General features: G+C 42.6%; 1 protein-coding gene across 3 annotated transcripts in view; it reads left to right on the plus strand.

The window, feature by feature from the left end:
- Positions 1 to 23,842, plus strand: part of ednraa (endothelin receptor type Aa) — a 45,868-nt gene that overhangs the window by 9,130 nt on the left and 12,896 nt on the right. Inside the window, exon 1 of one of the 3 annotated variants that reach the window (XM_042329664.1) lies at positions 20,142 to 20,317. The exons of 1 other annotated variant lie outside the window; for it this stretch is intronic. The gene's annotated coding sequence lies outside the window, so the exon portion shown is untranslated. Of the gene's footprint in view, positions 1 to 20,141; positions 20,318 to 22,402; positions 22,710 to 23,842 lie in introns of those variants that run through there. One more of the 3 variants, XM_024436538.2, reaches the window with a different exon arrangement.

A 23,842-nucleotide genomic window follows, 5' to 3' on the forward strand; every position in this document is an offset into this window, starting at 1 on the left:
CAAGGAGTCATCATGCCAGGTAGTCCTGAGGCATGGTCCTTGGGCTCAGGTCCTCCGAGAGAGAGAAAGAAAAAGAGAAAGAGAGAATTAGAGAGAGCATACTTAAATTCACACAGGACACCGGATAAGACAGGAGAAGTACTCCAGATATAACAAACTGACCCTAGCCCTCCGACACATCAACTACTGCAGCATAAATTCTGGAGGCTGAGACAGGAGGGGTCAGGAGACACTGTGGCCCCATCCGATGATACCCCCGGACAGGGCCAAACAGGAAGGATATAACCCCACCCACTTTGCCAAAGCACAGCCCCCACACCACTAGAGGGATATCTTCAACCACCAACTTACTATCCTGAGACAAGGCCGAGTATAGCCCACAAAGATCTCCGCCACGGCACAACCCAAGGGGGGGCGCCAACCCAGACAGGAAGATCACGTCAGTGACTCAACCCACTCAAGTGACGCACCCCTCCTAGGAACAGCATGGAAGAGCACCAGTAAGCCAGTGACTCAGCCCCTGTAATAGGGTTAGAGGCAGAGAATCCCAGGGGAGATAAATACAAGGTATATGAATCCAGTTGACCTCTATGTCTAGCTGTTGATCACTTTATATAGAACTTTATACTGCCTCGAAGACAGATCAACGGTTTCATGTTGAATCAAAAGTACCATAGGGACCAGTAGGTCTACAGAACAGTATATTTCCTCTTACATGCATATTTGTCGATATTTACGGTGGTTTGTTGAAATGTCTGTTCATTTCAGCCACTGGTAAAGCCAGGAGACTTGTACTGGACTGGACAGTGTCCAACCTAAACACTATCCTCTATGCAGCAGTGGGCTGGTATGTAGGCTACTCTGATGCTAATCTGAGTGTAGGCACTTCACTCAACACATGGTGGAGTTGACACTAGCATTGAAAAAACTTGAATAATTATAAGCACGCTGTACAGTAGGCTACGTTATTTTAAAGGTGTTGTTTGGCATCAATCAGATTGTTATATTGGGATTTGTGACATCACCCATCACTGAAAGCAAAAAGGTAGATGAGCAAATTGAACCGCACATACCGAGGGCTTTTTCTACACGGTTGTATTAACTGTTAGAAGAAATGCTTCGACAAGATTTGACAAACAAGAGCCTTAGGCACTAACAACAACCCGGTGTCATGGTGGTTGAGCACTATCCCCCGAGTTATTAGCACTTTTAATGACTCCCCATTTGACCATGGAGCCAGCAAGGGGCTGGATCATTAGCAAGGCTACTGGGGCTATGCTTCCAGGTGGAGGTATGGCTGTGGGGTGATCCTCTATACTAGTGCATGTAATCTACTCTCCTCAGAGGGTTGCTAACAGCAGGACGTCCCCTCTCTCATGCTGTTCCATGGATGATGACCTCAGTGAACCCGAACAGCATGTTGGGTGGTAATGAAGGACACTACATTTTCCGTAGCAGCTGAGGAGCGTTGGTAGCAACAAAAAAAAGCAGTACATATTGTGCTGTTCTATCGCGCATGCAGTGATGTCTGCTGGGGAAAAAACGGTGTTTGTTGTTTGCAGTAACGTCTTTGCTGTTGTAATATCCCAAATGGACACGGCTGTTCCACCATTAAAGATTCCAGCTTTAAGCCACGGGTTCATATTCAACAGCTACGGGTTCATATGACATATAGTTTTTATTTACATTTTGTGACATTTATTTGACAGGGGCCGTGTACAATTAAAAAATACATCTCGCAGACAATGTTATGCATTGTATTGAATAAGAGTTTGAATTTGGCGACATGCGTCATTTCATATTATTTAACTCTGTTACATGAAAGCTTGGAGTCAGTCAATAGATTTGTTGATATTGTTAACTCATTATGAATATAATGTAATTATGTTTAATATTCCTATGTAATAGAAGAGGCTGCCCAGGTTATATAAATACATCACTTAACCGATGTTACCTGAATCCTGGCTGGAGAGGCATGCTTAACTAAAACTGATGCACAAATCTCCCATCGAAATCATTGATTTACATAAAAAGGTTTGTTATGCAGAAATATTTCACAGTCACAATCATAATTTTTCTTCCCTTCATACAATAGCGTGTTCTCATCCACTCTCTTGTGCTATAATATTGAACATTAGAAGCCACCTACCAATCCACCTTAACATAAGAGTTATTTTCTGTTACGCTTCTCCTGATGTATTTATTTTCAGATGACGTGAGGAACAGTAGTTCACTGGCTAAATAGACAAGTTTTACAACATGTACAGTGCCTTGCGAAAGTATTCGGCCCCCTTGAACTTTGCGACCTTTTGCCACATTTCAGGCTTCAAACATAAAGATATAAAACTGTATTTTTTTGTGAAGAATCAACAACAAGTGGGACACAATCATGAAGTGGAACGACATTTATTGGATATTTCAAACTTTTTTAACAATTCAAAAACTGAAAAATTGGGCGTGCAAAATTATTCAGCCCCCTTAAGTTAATACTTTGTAGCGCCACCTTTTGCTGCGATTACAGCTGTAAGTCGCTTGGGGTATGTCTCTATCAGTTTTGCACATCGAGAAACTGACATTTTTTCCCATTCCTCCTTGCAAAACAGCTCGAGCTCAGTGAGGTTGGATGGAGAGCATTTGTGAACAGCAGTTTTCAGTTCTTTCCACAAATTCTCGATTGGATTCAGGTCTGGACTTTGACTTGGCCATTCTAACACCTGGATATGTTTATTTTTGAACCATTCCATTGTAGATTTTGCTTTATGTTTTGGATCATTGTCTTGTTGGAAGACAAATCTCCGTCCCAGTCTCAGGTCTTTTGCAGACTCCATCAGGTTTTCTTCCAGAATGGTCCTGTATTTGGCTCCATCCATCTTCCCATCAATTTTAACCATCTTCCCTGTCCCTGCTGAAGAAAAGCAGGCCCAAACCATGATGCTGCCACGACCATGTTTGACAGTGGGGATGGTGTGTTCAGGGTGATGAGCTGTGTTGCTTTTACGCCAAACATAACTTTTTGCATTGTTGCCAAAAAGTTCAATTTTGGTTTCATCTTCCACATGTTTGGTGTGTCTCCCAGGTGGCTTGTGGCAAACTTTAAACGACACTTTTTTTGGATATCTTTAAGAAATGGCTTTCTTCTTGCCACTCTTCCATAAAGGCCAGATTTGTGCAATATACGACTGATTGTTGTCCTATGGACAGAGTCTCCCACCTCAGCTGTAGATCTCTGCAGTTCATCCAGAGTGATCATGGGCCTCTTGGCTGCATCTCTGATCAGTCTTCTCCTTGTATGAGCTGAAAGTTTAGAGGGACGGCCAGGTCTTGGTAGATTTGCAGTGGTCTGATACTCCTTCCATTTCAATATTATCGCTTGCACAGTGCTCCTTGGGATGTTTAAAGCTTGGGAAATCTTTTTGTATCCAAATCCGGCTTTAAACTTCTTCACAACAGTATCTCGGACCTGCCTGGTGTGTTCCTTGTTCTTCATGATGCTCTCTGCGCTTTTAACGGACCTCTGAGACTATCACAGTGCAGGTGCATTTATACGGAGACTTGATTACACACAGGTGGATTGTATTTATCATCATTAGTCATTTAGGTCAACATTGGATCATTCAGAGATCCTCACTGAACTTCTGGGGAGAGTTTGCTGCACTGAAAGTAAAGGGGCTGAATAATTTTGCACGCCCAATTTTTCAGTTTTTGATTTGTTAAAAAAGTTTGAAATATCCAATAAATGTCGTTCCACTTCATGATTGTGTCCCACTTGTTGTTGATTCTTCACAAAAAAATACAGTTTTATATCTTTATGTTTGAAGCCTGAAATGTGGCAAAAGGTCACAAAGTTCAAGGGGGGCCGAATACTTTCGCAAGGCACTGTATATTTTGATTTCCAGCAATATATACATTCTAACCTCTCATCTAAACTGTGTTGCATATCTTCACAAGTTCCCACACAGTTTTTCTCTTCATCTAGCATGTCGTGCTTAGAAAGCTGACACAACTGCTGGGGCTAGTAAGCTCTGTGGTTAAAGAAGCAATCCTGGATTTTTTTTAAAACAACACAGCTATGGATGCAAGGACTGACCCAAAGACTGACCCAAGGACTGACCCAAAGACTGACCCAAGGACTGACCCAAGGACTGACCCAAGGACTGACCCAAAGACTGACCCAAGGACTGACCCAAAGACTGACCCAAAGACTGACCCAAGGACTGACCCAAGGACTGACCCAAAGACTGACCCAAGGACTGACCCAAAGACTGACCCAAGGACTGACCCAAGGACTGACCATCTCTCCAAAAATGGATGACTTCTGCTGTAAAGGGAGTGTCATTTCGGCTCTCTTTAGACTCTAGTATATTCTGTATATTTCACTTTCCCAAGCCACAGTTCACTAGTTCCCTAGGGGACCATTCACTCAGTCACGTAGCCCTGTAGAAAGAGTTGGTGTGAATCTCAAATGGCACCCTATTTCCTATATAGTGTACTAGGTTTTGAACATGGCCCTTTTCCTTAGTCACGTAAACTGTAGAAGTAGTGTACAACATATGGAATAGGGTGCCATTTGGGATGCTGAAACCTTAGTCGATCCATCACAACTTCACTAAAGTAAGCCTCTATCTTCTTTTCACAATGTCATGTGATCAAAACACGTTTGGATAGCTAAAACATAATATTTGTCCTCGCTTGCATAGCAGACGTGCTCTGTTCCATCAGGACATGTTGGTGTAAACATCCACAGGAAACGATGAGGACTTCCTCAACACATGGTTCTGTGAGGAAGACAGTTTCTGTGCTCTCTCTCTCTCTCTCTCTCTTTCTCTGCCTTTCTCTGCCTTTTTCGCTCTAGCTCTGTCTCTCGGTCTCTGTCTCTGTCTCTCTCACTCTCCTTCTCTCTCTCGTTCTCTGTATGTCTGGAGTTTGTTCCATGTGAACCAACCATCGTCAGATGATCTAAACCATCCGCCAGGAGACATCTGGTTGTCTGAGTCATTACTGACTGATCCAGACTGTATATTATTGAGTCATGACACTGTGTGGATGTACATAAATGCTATTTACACAATTAAAAAGCTCAATCGTCAAGCCTGGTCTTGCTATTTATTTTTATTTTTTTATTTCACCTTTATTTAACCAGGTAGGCTAGTTGAGAACAAGTTCTCATTTACAACTGCGACCTGGCCAAGATAAAGCATAGCAGTGTGAGCAGACAACACAGAGTTACACATGGAATAAACAAATTAACAAGTCAATAACACAGTAGAAAACAAAGGGGGAGTCTATATACAATGTACAATGTGTGCAAAAGGCATGAGGAGGTAGACGAATAGTTACAATTTTGCAGATTAACACTGGAGTGATATATGATCAGATGGTCATGTACAGGTAGAGATATTGGTGTGCAAAAGAGCAGAAAAGTAAATAAATAAAAACAGTATGGGGATGAGGTAGGTGAAAATGGGTGGGCTATTTACCAATAGACTATGTACAGCTGCAGCGATCGGTTAGCTGCTCAGATAGCTGATGTTCGAAGTTGGTGAGGGAGATAAAAGTCTCCAACTTCAGCGATTTTTGCAATTCGTTCCAGTCACAGGCAGCAGAGTACTGGAACGAAAGGCGGCCAAATGAGGTGTTGGCTTTAGGGATGATCAGTGAGATACACCTGCTGGAGCGCGTGCTACGGATGGGTGTTGCCATCGTGACCAGTGAACTGAGATAAGGCGGAGCTTTACCTAGCATGGACTTGTAGATGACCTGGAGCCAGTGGGTCTGGCGACGAATATGTAGCGAGGGCCAGCCGACTAGAGCATACAAGTCGCAGTGGTGGGTGGTATAAGGTGCTTTAGTGACAAAACGGATGGCACTGTGATATACTGCATCCAGTTTGCTGAGTAGAGTGTTGGAAGCCATTTTGTAGATGACATCGCCGAAGTCGAGGATTGGTAGGATAGTCAGTTTTACTAGGGTAAGCTTGGCGGCGTGAGTGAAGGAGGCTTTGTTGCGGAATAGAAAGCCGACTCTTGATTTGATTTTTGATTGGAGGTGTTTGATATGAGTCTGGAAGGAGAGTTTGCAGTCTAGCCAGACACCTAGGTACTTATAGATGTCCACATATTCAAGGTCGGAACCATCCAGGGTGGTGATGCTAGTCGGGCATGCGGGTGCAGGCAGCGATCGGTTGAAAAGCATGCATTTGGTTTTACTAGCGTTTAAGAGGAGTTGGAGGCCACGGAAGGAGTGTTGTATGGCATTGAAGCTTGTTTGGAGGTTAGATAGCACAGTGTCCAATGACGGGCCGAAAGTATATAGAATGGTGTCGTCTGCGTAGAGGTGGATCAGGGAATCGCCCGCAGCAAGAGCAACATCATTGATATACACAGAGAAAAGAGTCGGCCCGAGAATTGAACCCTGTGGTACCCCCATAGAGACTGCCAGAGGACCGGACAGCATGCCCTCCGATTTGACACACTGAACTCTGTCTGCAAAGTAATTGGTGAACCAGGCAAGGCAGTCATCCGAAAAACCGAGGCTACTGAGTCTGCCGATGAGAATATGGTGATATCCCATTGTAAACTAGGAGAGGAGCATCGCCTCCAGGATTGTGTGTGTGTTGGCGTGCGTGTGTGTGAAGGATCGCCTCCAGGGTTGAACAAGTTGAATGTCATACGTACATATCTTTGTGAGATTTACACGAGCATGAGTCATGACATGATGCAGCATGCTTCAAAATGGCAACTAACCCCGTTATCACAGCCCAGAACTCCCCCATATGTAATTGTGGTCACAAAGCCGTTTAAGTTCATGTGAACTAGGTTTCCTCGTACCAGTTTGAGCTTGATATGTGAGTACAGTGGTGAGACTGCAGCTCTGTTTTGTTCTCATAAATCCAGGAAATTGTAGTCTTATGATCTTATAATATCTGTTCTTCATTTCTTTGCTTTTTCTTTTGTCTTGCCAAATGGCACTGTCCTTAACTTCCTCCCAGGATGTGGGGAAAACGGAGGTTTTTCTTTGTGTTGAAACGTGCGTGTTTCCCCAGTTCTCTCTCTTCCCCACAAGACATACTGTGCGGTGTCACACAAATTCCCATAAACAACAAAAACTGGCCTCAGAATTTCAACATTCTTCAAGTCTTGAATTGTCCTGAACAAGTCGAGTTCAATGCACTTCTTCATCAATCTGAAACAACCAGGCGACCCCAACAGACCTAATGTCAGGCTACTGGAAGGAAACACCCAACAATAAGAACACAACGATTAAAACAGCAGCACGAAATCTATGGTCAACAACCCACATCTGCATGACTGTGGTACTGTGTAGCAGACCTGGGTTCAAATACTATTTTGAATCTTTCAAATAGCATTTGTTTTAGCCTGCCTGGAGTGCCAGGTGGGCAGGGTGTGCATGCACTTTTGGGGCTTTTTAATTGGTTCCATTGCAACAGGTAAGCTCAATCGAGTTTAGCTAAAGTATTTGAAAGATTTCAAATAATATTTGAACCCAGGTCAGCTGTGTAGCTCTGTCCGTTGTAGGCTTGGCTGTGCATGCCATGCCCATTTCCTACCCTTTGATCCCTTAACACAGGAAACCACTGGATATAACAGAGTTTAGTCTGCATTACTCCCTCCAACCCAGAGACTGATGGACTCCGATGGTAAGACTGGGTACTGGCACAGTCTGTACGGCAGATTACTCATATCCTAAAGGCAACCACCAAACTGTTGAGAAGATACTGGCATCTGACCAGCAAATGGACAGTACTGTTCTGTCACAACACTTAACTGTAACTCCCCAATCCCTCACAAAGTTAAACAATGGAGAATGCAATTCATTATGTGTTAGAATAGATTCATCTGCCAGGGTTTATACAACGGGTGGGTCTAATCCTGGTTGCTGATTGGTTAAAACCGCACTCCAGCCGGTGTCTATTCCACAAGTTACCACCGGCTAAAGCTATGATTTCTTTTAGACTAGCAATTGGTTTTAAATCGTCCCCAGATTTGTATAAACCTTGCTGTCTATCTATATTGTATATCTATATTCAATATTGTTTCAATATTGAAATTTGATCTCCAGCTGTCCCAAAGTAATGAACGTGTAGGAGTCGGGTGTCGGAACGAGACAGTCAGGCAGGCAGCTATTCTTAGCCAGTCGAAATCATGAATTGGCTTCATTTTTATGGATATATAAACTCAGCAAAAAAATAAAAGTCCCTTTTTCAGGACCCTGTCTTTCAAAGATAATTCGTAAAAATCCAAATAACTTCACAGATCTTCATTGTAAAGGGTTTAAACACTGTTTCCCATGCCATAAGGCTCCCAACCGTAAGGCTCTCCAGAGGGTAGTGAGGTCTGCACAACGCATCACCGGGGGCAAACTACCTGCCCTCCAGGACACCTACACCACCCGATGTCATAGGAAGGCCAAAAAGATCATCAAGGACATCAACCACCCGAACCACTGCCTGTTCACCCCGCTATCATCCAGAAGGCAAGGTCAGTACAGGTGCATCAAAGCAAGGACCGAGAGACTGAAAAAAGGCTTCTATCTCAAGGCCATCAGACTGTTAAACAGCCATCACTAACATTGAGTGGCTGCTACCAACATACTGACTCATCTCTAGCCACGTTAATAATGAAAAATTGATGTAATAAATGTATCACTAGCCACTTTTAACAATGCCACTTTATATAATGTTTACATACCCTACACTACTCATCTCATATGTATATACTGTACTCTATCATCTACTGCATCTTGCCTATGCCGTTCGGCCATCGCTCATCCATATATTTACATGTACATATTCTTATTCAATCCTTTACACTTGTGTGTATAAGGAAGTTGTGAAATTGTTAGGTTAGATTACTTGTTAGATATTACTGCATGGTCGGAACTAGAAGAACAAGCATTTCATTACACTTGCATTAACATCTGCTAACCATGTGTATGTCACAAATAAAATTTGATTTGATTTGTTCAATGAACCATAAACAATTAATGAACAAGCACCTGTGGAACGGTCGTTAAGACACTAACAGCTTACAGACAGTAGGCAATTAAAGTCACAGTTATGAAAATTTAGGACACTAAAGAGTCCTTTCTACTGACTTTGATAAACACCAAAAAAAGATGCGCAGGGTCCCTGTTCACCTGCGTGAACATGCCTTAGGCATGCTGCAAGGAGGCATGAGGACTGCAGATGTGGCCAGGGAAATAAATTACAATGTCTGTACTGTGAGACGCCTAAGACAGAGCTACAGGGAGACAGGACGGACAGCTGATCGTCCTCGCAGGGGCAGACCACGTGTCACAACACCTGCACAGGATCGGTACATCCGAACATCACACTTGAGGTACAGGATACTCACAATCCATCCATCAGTTCTCAGACTGTTCGCAATAGGCTGAGAGAGGCTGGACTGAAGGCTTGTAGGCCTGTTGTAAGGCAGGTCCTCATCAGATATCACCAGCAACAACGTCACCTATGGGCACAAACCCACCGTCGCTGGACCAGACAGGACTGGCAAAAAGTGCTCTTCACTGACAAGTCGTGGTTTTGTCTCGGGATCGATTTGAAGGTGGAGGATCCATCATGGTCTGGAGCGGTGTGTCACAACATCATCGGACTGAGATTGTTGTAATTGCAGGCAATTTCAACGCTGTGTGTTACAGGGAAGACATCCTCCTCCCTCATGTGGTACCCTTCCTGCAGGCTCATCCTGACATGACCCTCCAGCACGACAATGCCACCAGCCATACTACTCGTTCTGTGCGTGATTTCCTGCATGTCAGTGTTCTGCCATGGCCAGCGAAGAGCCCGGATCTCAATCCCATTGAGCACGTCTGGGACCTGTTGGATCGGAGGGTGAGAGCTAGGGCCATTCCCCCCAGAAATGTCTGGGAACTTGCTGGTGCCTTGGTGGAAGAGTGAGGTAACATCTCACAGCAAGAACTGGCAAATCCGGTGCAGTCCATGAGGAGGAGATGCACTGCAGTACTTAATGCAGCTGGTGGCCACACCAGATACTGACTGTAATTTTTGATTTTGACCTCCCCTTTGTTCAGGGACACATTATTCAATTTATGTTAGTCACATGTCTGTGGAACTTATTCAGTTTATGTCTCAGTTGTTGAATCTTGATATGTTCATACAAATATTTACACATGTTAAGTTTGCTGAAAATAAACACAGTTGACAGTGAGAGGACGTTTCTTTTTTTGCTGAGTTTACAAAGAAATGTCAATAGAAAACAGGTAAAACTAAATTAAATGCAGATAGTTTGCAGTCTTTCCAGCTTCAGTATGAAGTGACTGTGTTAGCTACGCTGTTGGCTAGCTCCTCTGAACAACAGTGTCCTGACGAGAGAGAACATTTTCTATGCCAGGTGAAATCGTGCATTATTAGCACATTGTTATGGATGTATGCAAATAAATATCACTAGAACACAGCTTAAACAAATGCAAATTCAGCTACTTTGTTGTTATTCTGGCTGCACTGTTTGACGTGACTAAAAGTTAGCCGTAGTTGGCTAGCTGGCAAGCAAGGGATAAGAATGTTGCCAGCCAATATGGCAATAGAACATTTTGAATGAACGACTGGGTCACGTCCATAGACACAGAACAAACTGATAGAACGATCGACCAGCCGGCTTGGGTAGGAACCCTAGATTTGTGTCGGGACTATACCTCGTGGAAGGATGAAATAGTATGAGAATTTAAAAAATGAAAATACAATATGTCAATCATTATTTAAATATTTTTGGTTACCCATTGTAAAAAAAAAAGTGATGGTGCCCTTGAAGCCGGTGTTTGGAGGATGTACTCTTCCTCGTCTCAAGCCTGACAACACCCTGCCAATATATCCTCCAAACACTGGCTTCAAGGGCATTATCACTTAAATAGACACATAAGTGCATCTTTATGACCACACAAAATTAGGGTCATACCGTTCATCATTTTAATTCAGTGTCATATTGTGGGATAATACTAAAACAGTAATTTAGCTAGTGAGCTGGTCGGGAAAATGTTATAGTCTTGATTAATGAACTACTTTCAACTGCCATGGCTTATTCCTGCTAAAACTTTAAAGCACAGCTGTGTGAGTACCCTGGGTTGCGTGTTGATGTTGTGGCGGTCAGAGTACTGAAGTCTTAAGTGTACAGGCAGTGTTAAGGCAGGTGGGCCCTTAAGCATGCTGTGACCCTCAGGCCTACTCAGGACCACAATTATGAAGGTCAAAGGTCAGTTTAATGCCGGGGGGATAATCGACCTTAGATATGCATATCCCCTTGAACCACGGCAATCAGTGCTGATCAGCCAGATGTTACGGTATTGGGAGAACTGTGCAAGTCTGTGAGAAAGTAATGAGAATGGACTGGAATATAAGTTACGAGAAATAAATATTTTCCATGAAACCAATTTGAATTACAGACAATTCATAGGCTTTTTTTTATTGCGTTTTTCAGTTAATTACCCCAATAAAATGTTCTAACATTATTTTAGTTTACTTTGATTTATCTATAAAGTATAGGAAGTGACATTCCATCCTGGCATCATGTATAAAATGTCAAATGTGTTGCCCTAACCATTTACATGTAAATCATTGCATAACCCTGTCTCAATTCACACTTACCTTAGAGCTTTTCTTACTAACATGCTCTAATTCACATTTATGTGGCACTTAAAATGATCTAGCCATCACAGTCCCCATATAACTGTCTCATTTAACTGTTACCTCAGAGTACACCTCAGAACACAGTTGGGTGTCTTAATACAGTCCCAATTTGTCCACATCACATCCACACACATCTAGCTGTAACACACACCGTGATCTTTCTCTCAGCCTCTAATCACTGCCAGATAATGTGCGACCTCTCCCCTCTGACCTCTCACCTCTGGCCTCCCCCTCTCTCTCTCTCACACTGGCTGTGGCAATTCTGGGAAGGATAACACCCTGGAGGTTACTACCCCACTACCCCGGCACGATGGAGGATCCAACCCCAGGAAGAGGTCACATGTTGGGGCAGGGGACGCAGGGGTGCTGGAGGGGATTCCCTGTGGTCCATTAATCACCGAGCAGGATAAACACAGCTGTAGCAGGAAAGGGTGATAGAGATTCTGTAGGAGACAAGAGGCATGCCGAAATTATACTAGTGCTATAGCACGCCCTCCGTTTCACAACGTGACATCTCTGTCTCTCTGACAGGTGAGTCAACATGGAGGTGAATGATGATCATAATATAGCTAAATGTAACATTGTTATTTTGGTGGTCTGGCCTGTATTCAAATGTGTTGATCATTTCTTGTGTGTTTAGATTAGGATTGGACAATTCCTGTAACTTTCAATAAATTCCCTGGTTTTCCAGAAATCCTGTTTGGATTATGATGTATCCTGGTTTTTCTGGTAAACTTAAATGATTTATTCTTGCTATTTTGAACATCTTTAATATTTCCGAAATAAACTTAGTCGACTTTGCCACAGATATAGTCATTCAAATAAAGCAGCCCAACAGTTACCGTGTTCATAAAGCAAGACGGGGAAGCGAGCTGAACCATCGTGTTATCTGGAGCAGGATGACAGACTTGTTATGCAGCTTCTCCAGTTAATGAATCAGGTCAAGTAGAGTTTCTCTCAGTGTGAAATAGAGTCAAGCATTCTCACTCTTGCCTTATAAGTAGACAGTTCAGTACTTTTGGTCCTACATTACTTTTGTGTTATGGAGCGTTTCAGTACAGAGGAATCGTTGACCTTTCCGGTAACTTTTCAGTGTAGACTACGGGACTGAAATGGCATCAAATAGCTTGTGTAGCATCTGCCATGGAGTAATGTCCACTCTTTACTGATTTTAGTACTGTAGCACTTTTGAGTCAAGATACTTCATCAGACAAGTGCTCGATAAGTGCTAGGCCTACCTACGTTTCTTGTTATTTATGTATGTGATAGATGGCTGTGCAACTTTGAACTTTACCCAATACAGAAATCAGTTGGGATGCACGTATTATGTAAAGCCATAGTATTTTGTCGGTACAGACAGGTGTTTCCACCTTCGCAGCTTGTGTGTTTAGGTGTGTTTAGATCGCACAAACAATCGACTGGATGTGCAGCCATTGAACTTCCTTCGGAAGACAGGAAGTGCTTTATAATTACACGTTTTAACTGTACTGGGTTCTCACCCCTGGTGTCCTCCAAGACATAAATATTTATTTGGACCTTCAATCGCTTCTGTCTTAGTTCATGTTTTCAGTGGAAAAGCATGTGGGCCTGGCATGAAGCAACACCAAACTGTCACAAATGACAGAGGCTACATCAATTCCCATCCCAAAGTTCAGCAACCTGATACATAATTGTGTTAATTTGGAGCCAAGAATTTCCTTAGAACAATACGCCGTGCTGCCATGCATTCATAAAATAATAATACAATTCTTGTTTTGCATGAGCGAGGAGAGGCTTAGCTACATTTGGCCTCTGCGTTTTTTAGCTTTCAGCTTTCAGCTGTCGCCTCACTCCAATAGCCTGACTAGGGTTTGTAGCCGAGCCAAGGGAACCAACCGCAAGACCCAAAGCTTATGTTTTACCCTAAGACCCATACAACAGAGAGGAACGTTAATCAACTCATATAAATGTCAAGGGGCTCAAATAAAATGCAAAAGTTGCAGAAAAAGTCCTCTAAAGGGGTTCATTACACGCTCCAATGAATGAACGTTAATGGCCCATGTGCTACACATCAAAGTGGAACTCAACACTGTTTGCAATCTGGACGATTCAAAACATGGGGAATGAAATGTTCTGGATTGATAAACAAAGCAGAAGGACTGGCTCAGATGAAATACCAGCTTGCGGGATGACCTTTTAGGCTAGGGAGGATACAGTTTATGTCAGAATTGACCAGAATGGACTTTTTGTAGCAGGTTAGGAGAACTTACGCAGCAGGTTAGAAGGATTAACAAAGCAGGTTCATATAATTAGGTTAAGGTTAGGAAAGGGTTAGGGTTAGCAAAAATGCAAAACGTTTTTTCTTTTGACTTCAATTTGATATAAACTGTATCCCATCTAGCCATTAGTTTAGAGAGGGATAGGTGGGCCCCATTGACTGATTACTATCATTAGCTACTAGCATGATGTCGTTGCTGCGGTAGCCACAGAAGAACAAGGGGGCGTTTTGTATCGGCTTCTCCGGGGCACCTGTACTTGGCTAGATAAGCCACAAAACCACCAACCAACCGTTCTCTTATGATCAGTAGAGAGTTTATCTGCTGTTTCCTATTGCCATATTATTACATATCATTATACATCCATATCTAGCAGGCCTTTAGCCTTTCATCTGCTACACAGGCCTCTGACAGACAGATTCTCGGAGTTCGCTCCACAAAGGCTGCTTTGTTTACCAAGCAGATGGATGCAATTGAAGGGAAAAATACATTCAAAGACTTCCCCCTACCATCAATTGATAGCAGATCTTTATTCAACCTCTCAAACAACAAACCCAACATGTGGCATTCCTTTAACCTGTGAAATCTCTTTTCTCCTCTATCTTCATCCAAGTGTCTGTCTGTTTCTCTTGGATTTGACATACTTTTTGCGGGTTTGCGGGTGCAACTCAGCTGTTTATAACTAGCATGACATGCTCCAATCGTCCCCAGATGTTTCCAGAAGACCCAAACCTGCCCTGAGGTGAAGGTTTCTGACCAAAGGAGCGGTTCCTGGATCTTGGATCACAGCCCCAAATCCTGTTTGTTTTTTCCCCCATTGATGTCAAAAGGGATTGGATTTCTGAATGGAGGCTTTCTCTGAAACCTTCTCTGTTGTGTTAATTCAATTTATCTGTGTTTGTATCGCCAGTAACATTGAGCAAGGAATGAGGGCTTTCTCTCGGGATAGTCAGCGACTAGCGGTGTTGTGTTGATTCAACACAGGGATGGACAACTTTGATGGGGGGTGGGGGCTACAAAAAATCTGAAGTCATCATGAGTGGCAACAGTTGGGTTGAGGGTCAGCGTACCCACGTACATACACATTGTGATGAAAACATTTTAGTGGCCCCGCTCTTGACAGCAGAGAGACGTGTTCATTTTTCTTTTCTTCATGCAATTCTACACATTTGACCATGGGGTGTAGAGAAAATGTTGCCGTTTTAAAGCAAGTTTGCTGCAGTTCTGCATATTTAGCATTTTTTTAAATGTGATATCTGAGTGAGACTGACTTACAAAATCAATGGGGGACCCTCGGCCCGTAATTTGTGTAGATAGCTAGCCACTAAATTAACAATAAAAAAATAGCAATGTAAAATAATTGAGCTGACATGGGCTAAATTAGTGACCATCCGTGACTGACATAAGAGAAAAAACTGCTTATGCACAACCAAATTTCGAAATTGATATCATTTGTGTCAATTGGAGGTGTACCTGTGGATGTATTTCAAGGCCTACCTTCAAACTCAGTGCCTCTTTGCTTGACATCATGGAAAAATCTAAATAAATCAGCCAAGACCTCAGAAAAAAACATTGTAGACCTCCACAAGTCTGGTTCATCCTTGGGAGCAATTTCCAAATGCCTGAAGGTACCACGTTAATCTGTACAAACAATAGTACGCAAGTATAAACACCATGGGACCACGCAGCCATCATACAGCTCAGGAAGGAGACGCGTTCTGTCTCATAGAGATGAACGCACTTTTGTGCGAAAAGTGCAAATCAATCCCAGAACAACAGCAAAGGACTTTGTGAAGATGCTGGAGGAAACAGGTACAAAAGTATCTATATCCTGTCACGAGCGTCGTCATGAAAATGACCGGACCAAGGTGCAGCGTGGTGAGCGTACATTTCTTCTTTATTTTTTAAATGTTGCCAACAAAACAATAAACAACAAAAACGAAGGCTACACGTGCATTAAACGAAGACCACAACCCACAAATGAGAAAAGGAAAGTCTGCCTAAGTATGATTCCCAATCAGAGACAACGATAGACAGCTGTCCCTGATTGAGAATCATACCCGGCCAAAAACAAAGAACCAGAAAGCATAGACTCTCCCACCCGAGTCACAACTTGACCAAACAAACAGAGAATTAAAAGGATCTCTACGGTCAGGGCGTGACATATCCACAGTAAAACAAGTCCTATATCGACATAACCTGAAAAGCTGCTCAGCAAGGAAGAAGCCACTGCTCCAAAACCGCCATACAAAATCCAGTCTACGGTTTGCAACTGCACATGGGGACAAAGATCATACTTCTTGGAGAAATGTCGTCTGGTCTGATGAAACAAAAATAGAACTGGGCATAATGCCCATTGTTATGTTTGGAGGAAAAAGGGGGAGGCTTGCAAGCCGAAGAACACCATCCCAACTGTGAAGCACGGGGTGGCAGCATCATGTTGTGGGGTTCAAGAATTCAGTCAGGAAGTTGAAGCTTGGTCGCAAATGGGTCTTTCAAATGGACAATGACCCCAAGGATACTTTGAAAGTTGTGGCAAAATGGCTTAAGGACAACAAAGTCAAGGTAATGGAGTGGCCATCACAAAGCCCTGACCTCAATCCTATAGAAAACTGAAAATGCATGTGCAAGCAAGGAGGCCTACAAACCTGACTCAGTTACACCAGCTCTGTCAGGAGGAATGGGCCAAAATTCACCCAACTTATTGTGGGAAGCTTGTGGAAGGCAACCCGAAACATTAGACCCAAGCTAAACAATTTATAGGCAATGCTACCAATACTAATTGAGTGTATGTGTCACGAGTCCGACCGAGGGTGTTTCTTTTTCCCGGGCGGGTGGCGCTCAGCGGTCGTCGTCACCGGCCTATTAGCTGCCACTGATTGTTTTTCCTCCCCCTCCTTGTATGTTTAGTGGTAGCACCTGTGTAGGGTTAATTAGTTTGTCTTTATTAGACAGCCGGCCCGCCTGGTTGTTGTGCGGGATTATTTCTATGTAACCTTTGGCTCTGTTGTGGAGGTACGTGTTTTGTGCCTGGTCGTGATTTGTTCCATTGTACATTTTGATTCCCTGTGTTTGGGAACGTTACTTTTGTGAGCACCCTGTGGTGTGTTAAGCGCTATTAAAAGACGCACAACATTGAACTCTCTGTTTCCTGCATTTGACTCCACACCCACGACACCCGGAGCATTACAGTATGTAAACTTCTGACCCATTGGGAATGTGATGAAAGAAATAAAAGCTGAAATAAATCATTCTTTCTACTATTATTCCGATATTTCAGAATCTTAAAATAAAGTGGTGATCCTAACTGACCTCAGACAGGGAATTTTTACTAGGATTAAATGTCAGGAATTGTGAACAACTGAGTTTAAATGTATTTGGCTAAGGTGTATGTAAAATTCTTGACTGTCTCATTTCTCTTACATAGTAAGTACTTTTTCCTTAGCAGAGTCAGAGCTATAAAAGGGAGGGGGCGGGGTTCAAGTGCAAGTGTTGGTTCAGGATTCATATTTGTTTTACTGAGTAGAAGGCAATGCAAATGTTTTGAGTTTGTCGAAGAGGAGGTGCATATAACAAATTTTGACTGATTTAAAATACTTTGTGTGTCACTTTCTGACCTTAGTTCCTTTGTTATGTCTTTGTTATAGTTGGGTCAGGGCGTGAGTTGGGGTGGGTAGTCTATGTCCTTTTTTCTATGTTGTGTTTATGTGTTTGGCCTGGTATGGTTCTCAATCAGAGGCAGGTGTCATTCGTTGTCTCTGATTGAGAATCATACTTAGGTAGCCTGTTTTTCCCATTTGAGTTGTGGGTGATTATTTTCTCTTTTGTGTCTTCACCAGACAGGACTGTTTCGTTGTCCTTTCGTTCGTTCACTTTGTTGTTTTGTTATTCAGTGTTCAGTTGATTTATTAAATATTAACATGGACACATACCACGCTGCGCATTGGTCCGATCTCTCATACTCCTCGTATGAGAGGACAAATTCCATTACATTGTGTATTGTTTCGCTTCCTGAGTTAGTAATTATTTCCATTTGAAACAGACATCAGGCAAATGTGCTGAGGTGATGACGTCCTTGATGTCTTCAGCCTTGAGTGCATCTTCAAGGGCTGTCCAAAAGGAGGAAAGAATGGACATACCCATTCAACGTCATTCTCTACGGGTCTAGACTCTAGCTCTTATCACCAAGCATGTGGGGACAGATTAGAGCTCAGGTCTCCAGGAATGCGTTTGGGGCTCTAATTACCATGTCCAAGACAACACTATCAGTCCCCTGTCTCAGTCTGCTCTCAGAACACACTACTGTATGTATAGCCAGAAAGAATTCTGAGCATAGCTTAATATTGTCTGTTCACTTCTCCATGCATTGATTGAAATATGCTTATAGCATTGTAACTGCTCTAGGTAGTTGGGAGACGCTTTCAGGCTTTTTCACTTGTCCAGTGTCTGGTTACAAAGCAAATATGAAGTGAGCATAACTTCTTATGGCTGGGGGAAGTTTTGAGTAGCTTGGATGAAAAAGGTGCCCAGAGTAAACTGCCTGCTACTAAGGCCCAGTTGCTAATATATGCATATTATTAGTAGATTTGGATAGAAAACACTCCGAAGTTTCTAAAACGGTTTGAATAATGTCTGTGAGTATAACAGAACTCATATGGCAGGCAAAAACCTGAGAAGAAATCCAACCAGCTAGTGGGAAATCTGAGGTTTGTAGTTTTTCAAGTCATTGCCTATTGAATATACAGTGTCTATGGGGTCATTTTGCACTTCCTAAGGCTTCAACAAAGTGTCAACAGTCTTTAGAACCTTGTTTGAGGCTTCTACTGTGAAGGAGGGGGGAATGAGAGCTGATTGAGTCAGGGGTCTGCCAGAGTGGCATAAGCTGATAACGCTGGCTCACGTGAGAGCGACCTACGTTCCATTGCATTTCTACAGACAAAGGAATTCTCCGGTTGAAACATTATTGAAGATTTATGTTAAAAACATCCTAAAGATTGATTCTATACTTCGTTTGACATGTTTCTACAAACTGTAATATGACTTTTCATCTGAACTTTGGCCTGGACTTGCCCGTGCCTCGTGAGTTTGGATTGTGTAGTAAACGCGCAAACAAAATGGAGGAATTTGGACATGCATTATGGACTTTATCGAACAAATCAAACATTTATTGTGGAACTGGGATTCCTGGGAGTGCATTCTGATGGAGATCATCAAAGGTAAGTGAATATTTATAATGCTATTTCTGACTTCTGTTGACTCCACAACATGGCGGATATCTGTATTGTTTGTTTTGGTCTCTGAGCGCTGTACTCCGATTATAGCATGGTGTGCTTTTTTGATAAAGCTTTTTTGAAATCTGACACAGCGGTTGCATACATATGTTGTGTAACATGAAGTCCTATGAGTGTCATCTGATGAAGATCATCAAATGTTAGTGATTCATTTTATCTCTATTTCTGCTTTTTGTGACTCCTCTCTTTGGCTGGAAAAATGGCTGTGTTTTTCTGTGACTAGGTGCAGACCTAGTTCTAGGGATGTGCTTTCATCTTCCCGGGAACTGAAATGAATAACACATTTTTTTCCTAGTTGTGAGACAGCGAGGAGCCACCCTTCTCATGGCATTTGACCCTGCTCTGTCCCCAAAAAGACAGTAAAAACACAAAACTCATCTTAGTCCAAGTACGTATTTCAGCCAAAATTAGCGATGTCAGATTCAGGAAAATGAGGATTTTGGGATCCTCTGCAAAAGTCTGACATATGTATTTCACAACAGTACGTGTTTCTTCACAGGCTTGATGAGTAATTTCCCATCATTCCTTATTTACTGAACCTCAGCCATTCTGATCTTAATCCAATCTTGATTGGATAACGGTCCGATGGCATATCGTAATGAAATAAATTGAACTCATATGCTAACATGAATTACACTATCACAACTGTGATTATACTTCCATCATTGAGTTATCCTGCATTCCCTTTTCCAAGTCGATCTGTCGTCACAGTAATCCCTCTCTCCAATTAACCAACAAATTCAGTCAAAGTAGAAAAAGTCACTACAGTTTGTCACTGATTGTCACAATAAAATTGGCCTCTAACTTCTTTCCCATTTCTCTCTCTCTTTTCCCTTTTTGTCATTTGGAGCAAGTGCCCCAGATAAGAAATTGCTTACATCCCGCTCAGTGTGGGACTGGGTGGGTTGCTTCCCACAGGGTATGTACCAATGTGCAGAGAGCACACTTCGACAGATGCCATCAGAGAACAAGCATATGAATTACCAGGCAGCCTGCCATCCAGCGAGTTCACACAGAATGCCATTAATACCTGATGAACAGTCAGACAACAACACAACAACAACATGAAAGCCGTGGCAACTGGGACCCAGGTAAAAGTTCCATCATTTATATATTAATGGTTTTATTAACAAAGACTTCCAACTAGCAGCTAGCGAAACCCCTCAAAAGTTACAATGATGGAGGCGTCGAAGTTTGATGCCAGGCTGCAGCAACCAGGGGACCCGTCAGCGAATCACGTCCCGATGAATAAAAGATAACGCCACTGTTGACCAATAACTAATTCAGAAGCCATGAGATATTTATGGATACAATTAAAGAAAACACAAATCCTTTTAAATTTAAATTGCGGTAGATATTAGATTTATCCAATTAAGTCCCAATTTATATTAAGTAGGTAAAGTACCTTCACAAGTGTACTATAATTGGATGGGATCAGTGAATCTGTTATTGGGGCTTAATTAAAAATGAAAGGCTTAGTTAAGTCTTTAGATGTTCTTTACTAAAATAGGGCACATGATGTTATGATCTACGTGATATTTTTCATTATTATTATACAATTAATAGTCAACCAATGATTAAATGCATAAAATATCTGAAACAATTAATACTAAGTGATGTATTTACACTATATAAAAAGTTTATATTTTCTCTCATATTCCATCTCATGACATGGCACGCAAAACATTATTAATTGATTATCATAAATATTTCCACTTTTACAAGGTAACATTTTCCACAGGAGGCTCTGATAACGTCAGACACACTGTTTTCATTAAAATGACGCTGTGATTCAAAGTGTTGTTTAATGAGATGATTGCTACAGCCTGACCTTAATGGAAAGAAGCCTACCCTTAGGCCAGGAGAATGTACCAGAGAAGGGCGCGGGGGAGGGAAGGGAATATTGGAGTGCTGCTGATACAGAAAACACTACTTTGCCCTCTCGGAGGATGTTCAATCAGCTTTTAGGAATGGCCCTTGACTTCGACAAGGCCTGGGGCCCACAAGTAATCAAGCAGTGTGTGTGTGTGTGTGTGTGTGTGTGTGTGTGTGTGTGTGTGTGTGTGTGTGTGTGTACCTTATCTGTTTTCACGTTATCTTATCTTCCTCGTGATATGGAACTCCATTGTCCAGATTCTTTATTTAGCGAAACAGTTGCTGTGTCAGCTCGTTGGGAGAGCGAAGGGCCAACCTTGGCCTGCTTGGATAGCCTCTCTTCCTGCTTTTAGACAATGTATTGATAACGGGCCCATTTGCTAAGTGTAGTATAGTTATGGAACGAGTAATGGACACCGATGGAGAGGCACTCACATCCCTCATCATTATTGAAATGCCTCACTCTTCTTTGTTACCTAGCAACTCACAACATCTACTGTATCTGTCTGGACATTATGTACTTTGTGCCGTACATGTCTATAGGACAATATATCAAACATTCCTTTGTTTAGTTTCAAACTAGTTTATTTACTGTTTGGTGAATATGACAGCTGACAAACCTAATTAAGTGGAATAATCATGCATATTTATTTAAGGCATGCTACAAGAGATTGATACACTTGCAGCTTGTGTGGCACGTACAGATGTGGTGATTTAACTTTGGCCACCCACAGAGTTGTGATTGTAAAAATTAATGCTTCAAAGAAAGTTTGGTTCCGCTCTCTTTACTACCCTTCCCTTTCCATCTCAACATGTTCGAATCAAGACGACTGGGACATGCACATTTAATTCCCACTGCCCTCCTCACATTTCCTTACCATGTTCATCTCGGTTTCCTTTAGTGGGAAGAAACAGTTGAGCCGTGTACAGGGCTAGAATCTGATCTGGGATCTGAGGAGAGGAGAGAGGGGCATACTGACTGGGGACTGTGTGGTTCCCAGATACCCGGTGCGTGAGTGTGTGTGTGTGTGTGTGTGTGTGTGTGTGTGTGTGTGTGTGTGTGTGTGTGTGTGTGTGTGTGTGTGTGTGTGTGTGTGTGTGTGTGTGTGTGTGTGTGTGTGTGTGTGTGTATCGGAGTGCGTACTGCCCCTGAGATGATTTTCAGCAGGCGGTGCAGAGATGAGAGAGAGAGACGTGAGAGAGAGAGAGAGAGAAAGAGAGAGAGAGAGAGAGAGAGAGAGATGTTTCCTATGGGGGGCCTGTTACCGAGGGGAGGGGGAGATTTACCGTCCCTCTCAGTCAAAGTGCCCCCTCCACTCCTGCTGCGCTCTGAGACACACACAGACACACACACACACACACACACACACACGCTCCCAACTCTCCACAGGAAAACCCAGAGCCTAATGCGCAGCACCTCACAGGCAGCACACTGCCACGTACGTTGGGCAAACCAAACCAAGTGGGACACTAACTCCGACTCTGCGACTTTGATAGTTGGTTAATTACTCATGTGATGTGATTCAGATGTCTAGGGGCTTCAACAGAAAGTTCGCCTGACGGTTCCAACAGGGGAGGCAGGAGCAGACATTTTAGGAGAGCAGAGCGGTAGGTGAAAACCAAACCTATTCATTATTTATCAATATATCAGTTTACGTGCCGTCACACAGGGTCCCAGTAGTGTGGTGCCTGATGCTAAACGGTGATGCTACATGAAGTGCTGGATGCTAAATAGGTTTTTGTGTACTAACTAGGTGACATCTGGGACTTTGAACAGGATGAAACACTCTTCATGGCTAGCTGGAGAGGCACTGTGTTCTGTTGTGATGAAAAAGTATTCAAATGTAGATCTCAGTTTTCTTTACCTACTTGGTCTGAACTCTAGATTGTACATTCATAGAAAGGGTTTTTAACTACTCTGTAAAGTTTTACCTGAAATACACTATTATATTACTTTGAATATAACCTGGCAATTATATAAATGTAAGAATTTGATTTACATATTGATAGTAGGGTTAATTTCTAACTGGTTAAAAAATATATTTTAATATTTTGAGAGAACTTAAGATTTTTTTCATGTAACATCTTCACTCAACTCTCAAACAATACAAAAGCTGTGTTGTGTAATATAACACTGACTAGACATGAGCCTGATCTGATTCTTTCATGTTAAAATGTCTCATTGTTTTCTAACCGCTAGTCTGAGTCTTTAAATTAAAACCAGAAGGGAGAATGCAGGGCAGAGGAAACCACACTGAAGAAGCCACGCAAGGGGCGCATTGTCAAAACAACATAAAGCCCTGCCTGGCTCTCTCTCGCTCTCTCTCTGTGTGTGTGTGTGTGTGTGTGTGTGTGTGAGAGAGAGAGAGAGCTTGCGTGAGTGTGTGTAATATGTGCTTGTAGCCCACACACTCCTATTAGCACAAAGGCTGTGCTGATTATTACTTCCAGAAATGAAGTAATGTAAAGAGGAGACTCTTCATAAGCTCACCCATCATATTGTTTGACTGTAACCAGTCGTGGCATCTTCCCATCTGTGCCCCCTTGGCAAAACCTGTTTGAAGTCTGAAGGAGGTTGTTTTACTTCCCCTAGCAGTTGGAGAGGATGGGAGAGGACCCACTGTGATGTGTAACTTTTGACTGACACATTCTGGTTTTGGCTCCATTTCTGAGGAGATGTTCCTGGATTGACATTTCAGTTGTGGCGGGGGAAATTAGAAGATTCTGACAAAAGTATACTT

Source organism: Oncorhynchus tshawytscha, linkage group LG11, assembly GCF_018296145.1.
Source record: "Oncorhynchus tshawytscha isolate Ot180627B linkage group LG11, Otsh_v2.0, whole genome shotgun sequence".
Taxonomy (NCBI): Eukaryota; Metazoa; Chordata; class Actinopteri; order Salmoniformes; family Salmonidae; genus Oncorhynchus; species Oncorhynchus tshawytscha.